General features: G+C 39.1%; 1 long non-coding RNA gene across 1 annotated transcript; it reads right to left on the bottom strand.

Moving 5' to 3' along the window:
• Positions 1-1470: 1470 nt before the first annotated feature.
• Positions 1471-4478, bottom strand: LOC104948474 (uncharacterized). Its single transcript, XR_798696.1, has 3 exons — positions 4357-4478; positions 4019-4056; positions 1471-3327 (listed from the first exon to the last, which is right to left on the bottom strand). It is a non-coding gene; the product is annotated as an uncharacterized lncRNA (long non-coding RNA).
• Between the last annotated feature and the right edge of the window lie 486 nt (positions 4479-4964).

Genomic DNA, 4964 nt, shown 5'->3' with positions numbered 1-4964 from the left:
TATCGGCCTGCCTGTGTCTGATTCCACCATGACGAGAGAGACAGTCAGAGAGATATAATCACCTGCTTCTCCATCTTTTTTCCTTTCTTTGCTTTTTCTTGATGTCCCTTGTGGTTGTGTTGAAATAAATCACCTGAACTTTTTGCACTGCGTTGATTGATATCTTACTATTGTGTAACGATTGAGTGGAATGATTATTTTTGAAAAAAAAGGTGCAAGCGGCCTATGAACAAATCATGGAATGATCAAAGAAACACCCGGTAATCACCAATCAGAAAATAACTACAATGAAAATGTTCTGATGAATACTGCACTGCAGGCCTAATATCAGAGTTAAAATGGCAGCTTGGCCACATTGTGGGCTACTGACCCTTAATGGGCAGTGTTTACATTGTGTACATACTCAGATCTGAAACGGACAGGCGGGGGGAGGCGCTCAGCAGGAGGCATGTTGATGGAAGCTTCACCAGTGACGTGAACAAGGTGCTGGACTCCTTGGCTGCAAAGGAATATTTACTCTGGGTCATGACCTCCAGACCTTCAGGGGAGAGGTAAAACTCAGTCACATGGCTCTGATCATTTACAGAATACTTGGCTCGGCATGATTATGATTTTCTTTTTTTTGCAGTAAGAAAAGACAAGAGGACCAATGAGACGCTCTTCAAGGACTCCCTTTGATGCTGCATTCTAAGCCATATACCGAAGGAATAAAAAGCCATACTGCTTTGCATGTTGTTATGCCATTTCAATTTGTACATCTTTTTTTACTTACTGTATGTGATGCAGAGACAAAAAAATCTTCCACATTCATATGGTGCACCAGAGAGAAGAAATGAAATTGAGGGCCATATTTTTTGTACAAATTTAAATTATTTTCTATATTTTTAAGGTGAAAACAAGAACACAAAAAGTGAAATCTCAGGTAGATAGGAAACACATGTAGTGTAGATGTTTTTCATTGCATATGATTGTGTCCGCTCTGCAAAATAAAGTTTTTCATTGTGTGTCTGTGGAAGTTATTGTAAATGATTAGCTCACGGGTTTAGCCTTGGACAAAGACAACATAGCACGATCTCCCCACAGGCTTATGAGTTAAAAGTAAAAAGAGTAAATGTACTCACGCGTTATCTTCTCTTCGCAGTCACTTCATGCAATCCAGTGTCTGTTACATCTCAAAGGATCAGGCATCAGGGAAATCTATAACAGAATTCAGACCTGCAGGAAATCCAGCAGTCTCACGGATTATTTCCACAATTTCTAAACTCATTTTAAACTGGAAAAGCAGTCTTTCTGGGCATCAACGGCAGCATCTGGGCTCAGAGACACTCCCTTAGCTCTGCAAAAGACACGAAGCTCCTGAGGTCAAAGTCCTTGTATAACTGAACAATTACTTATACAAAGAAGTACATTGATCTTTGACCTACCTGTTGACATCAGCAAATAAATAGGGATCAATAAAGAACCACATCATTCATCATTTTAGATCTTTATTTATGCTCTCAATCACTCTCGCTCCCATTCTCATAAACAAAGCACAATTTAACAACAAATCTGAACTGATAGGTTTCTTTACAGGTGTCTTAAATTATTTAAACAGAAAGTGTACATCTATCACTACCAAATTTAAGGCAGATTTCAACACAGAAGTGGTCAAAATATTTGATATTGATATAATTCTGACCCCTTATTAGTTTCTCTAAACAACTAAGAACCATCAATTAGACAATGGGAAAAGAACATCTACAACAAAACCTGCCTTCAACACTGACTTCATGTTAGTAATATATTAGTAACATTTTACATGAATAAAATATACTATGTTTTATACATTGTTAAGACTCTTTACCATTTATTACATGTTGCCCTTCCCAGAAAAAAGGTATTATTGCATCTCTAGAAGTAACCACGGTCTGCAGCAAGACATTCATGTCTGATTCAACAGCATGCAGGTGTTTTGTTTAAAACAATTAGCTTCAGATGCTAAAATAATGAGGGTCATTTGGATAGGAGATCACATGTCCATGGATGACACTTACTGACAAGATGACCAAGGTGGAGAACATAGAGCTTAAAATAGTGTCACTCTAGTTCGGTATTTGCAAAATGGATGAAAAAGGGATTGAAAAGCCAAGGCGAGTAGCTGCAGGTACTGAACGTTCCAGCACTATGCTTAGATGCTAGCATGGAAATGTGTGCCAGTAAACGAATACTGTCATTAAAGGAAGAGCTTAACTCGGTCAATATGCTTATTCACTTTTTTTTTGTATAGAGATAGACCAATACCGCTCTCGTGTCTGTTTGCTAAAAATTAAGCTGTCGCATGCTACCTGCCAAAAAATAGCAGCAACAAAAGAAATACCTTTTTACATTTTGGTTTTTGCACAGATAATACAAACAACATTTAAAGTTATTAATCAGAGACATTTTGGCTATTTTTGTTACATTTGGTCAGAGCCAGCCTAGCTGTTTACGTGTTTTAAGTCTTGAGCTAGCTTTATGTTTAGTGTACAGGCATGAGAGGGGTATCGATCTTGTCATCTAGCAGAAAAGGAATGAGAGTAATAACCAGAAAGACTGTTCCTTTAACTCGTGCGGGGGAATGCTTTACTGGACGAGAGACATTTATTTGTAAAATAGAAAGGGAGAAAACTCTGGAGCGATATGAGCTGTTACTGTCACAAAAACATTAAGATATACAGAATATAGAAAATGTATATTTAATACTTTCCAAAAAATTACTAGTTTTGTTATATAACCAACTCCTAGATACCAGTGAAATAGATTAGGCAAATGTCTACTTTTCGAGGTGCATCAAGTCAATAGTGGCATTAAATACTGCACACACATCTGCAGTCGGCTGTGGCAGGCTTAGGACATCTTACAACTACTGTTGGAAAAATATAAAAACATACAAAATACAAATAAAGTAGATTTAAAAATTGTTTAAAATGGTTATTTAATTGGCCCATTGACACAGCAGCTTTTGTAAGTGTCGTATAATTCTGGCTTCCGTCTGTCGCTGGTATCACCAAACATTGATATACATTGAAAAAGAACACAACTGTGTCCTGATTCCTTCCCGTGCTAATACTGTTTCTAACAAATTCTTTGTTTTACACAACTTGCACACAGACTTACATGACGAAAACACAGTGTAGCACAGTACAAAGGTGGTTGAGTGTGGCACGGTACAGCTTTTTTTTGTTTTTTGATCTACTGATTGACAGCACAGTGGCACCGCCAGAAAGTAGGTGTCATCACAAACTTGTCTCCCTGTCCAAGCTCTTATCATGCCTCCGGCGTTTGTGTCGCTTTTCGCCGCTAGAACTGCACGGGAAAAAAGCAGAAATGTTAAATGGGGAAAATTCACATATGTTGGTGTTATTTTATTATACGAGACTGGACATTTGAGACCTAAGTGCAGACTACAGATGCAATGAATCAATCAATCATGATCACACAGCATGCAAAAAGCTCAATAAGGTCAAAGAAAAATAACTCACTAATTTTCATACATTTATCACCCAGTGTTACCTTGAGTTTTGTATATACATCCATTAAGTCACAAAACCTGTGCAGTATAATGTATGTCCTATTTATGCAGATGTACTCTCACTACTTCCCAAACACATATAGTTTCACTAAAATCTAATTTAAGAAAAAAGACTAATAGTGCTAAGCCCCTGTTTACTTCAATTCTTCAATCATGTATTTAGTTTATCATAGAGGCATGCACAAATGTGTCTTTACCACTGGGGAAATAATTGATGAACAAATGTCTATTATGTGGTTGAAGTATTCCTTTAATACTTGAATGATAAACCAAATGTACAATCATACTAAATGTCCTTGAAGTAACATGCACATCCAGTTCATGCTGTGATTAGCAATCAATCAACATCTATGTATTAATGATGTATCTATTAATCACTTGCAGCACAGAGCAATCAACATGCAACAGTCATTCGCAGGAAACACACAGGACTCTGCATGCCGACGGGAAGAGGGAACAGCTTACCTTTGGGATATCAGCTTCTGAGAGGTTAGGAAGGGGAGCTTGGTGTTGGAATGAGAGAGGCAGGCAGGAGACACTATGTTAGTCTACTCTGTGGGAACTCTGTGAGGGCAGGGCTGCTCTGAGATAAACCTTTTTTACATAAACATACTAGCTGCTCACTTTCCTGGAAAAAACAAAGAGTAAATGCTCCATAACACTCCAATGATAAACATGCTTTGACACCCAAAGACATCATGTTCCCATTGGAATAGACAAAATACTCTGGAAGTCTATGTGATGTATCTGAAAAACTTGTGTATATCTGTTGATGTGAGCGTTATATGGATAAGGAGGCTAACCTTTTAGCGCTTGGCTCCTTCTTCGTGGTCTCACTAGGGTCGACATTCTTCCACACATTTCCGAAAGATCCTTTAGACATCTCATCAGTGATGTTCACTGTGGCAGGGTCACACCTTAAAAAGCACACGCAAAAGGAAAAATAATAAGTAATAATAATAAGTAATAATAATAATAATAATAGCTTGGATTTATATTGCGCCTTTCATGAGACCCAAGGTCGCTTTACAAGGAAGAACAGGGCAAAACAAACATAACAAAACAAAAGGCAGTCAGACAAAACAACAGATAGATTAGGGGCCAAAGGCCTTCGTGAACAGATGGGTCTTGAGGGCCCTTTTGAAGGCGTCAAGCGTGGGGATGTTGCGGATCTCCGCAGGGAGAGCGTTCCAGAGGGTGGGGGCTGCCACACTGAAGGCTCTGTCCCCGAAGGTTCGCAGTTTGGTGCGGGGGGTGTTAAGCAGGCCAGAGTCTGAGGACCGCAGGTTCCGGGGTGGGGCATGTGGGTGAAGGATGTCCGATAGGTACTGGGGGGCAAGGGCATGGAGGGACTTGTAGGTGAGGAGGAGGACTTTGTAGGATATGCGGGACTTGACCGGCAACCAGTGTA

The sequence above is a fragment of the Notothenia coriiceps genome, unplaced genomic scaffold (assembly GCF_000735185.1).
Source record: "Notothenia coriiceps isolate Sejong01 unplaced genomic scaffold, NC01 NC01_scaffold00014360, whole genome shotgun sequence".
Lineage (NCBI taxonomy): Eukaryota > Metazoa > Chordata > Actinopteri > Perciformes > Nototheniidae > Notothenia > Notothenia coriiceps.
Note: the sequence above shows the minus strand (reverse complement) of the source record. Positions and strands in the feature narration are given on the sequence as shown.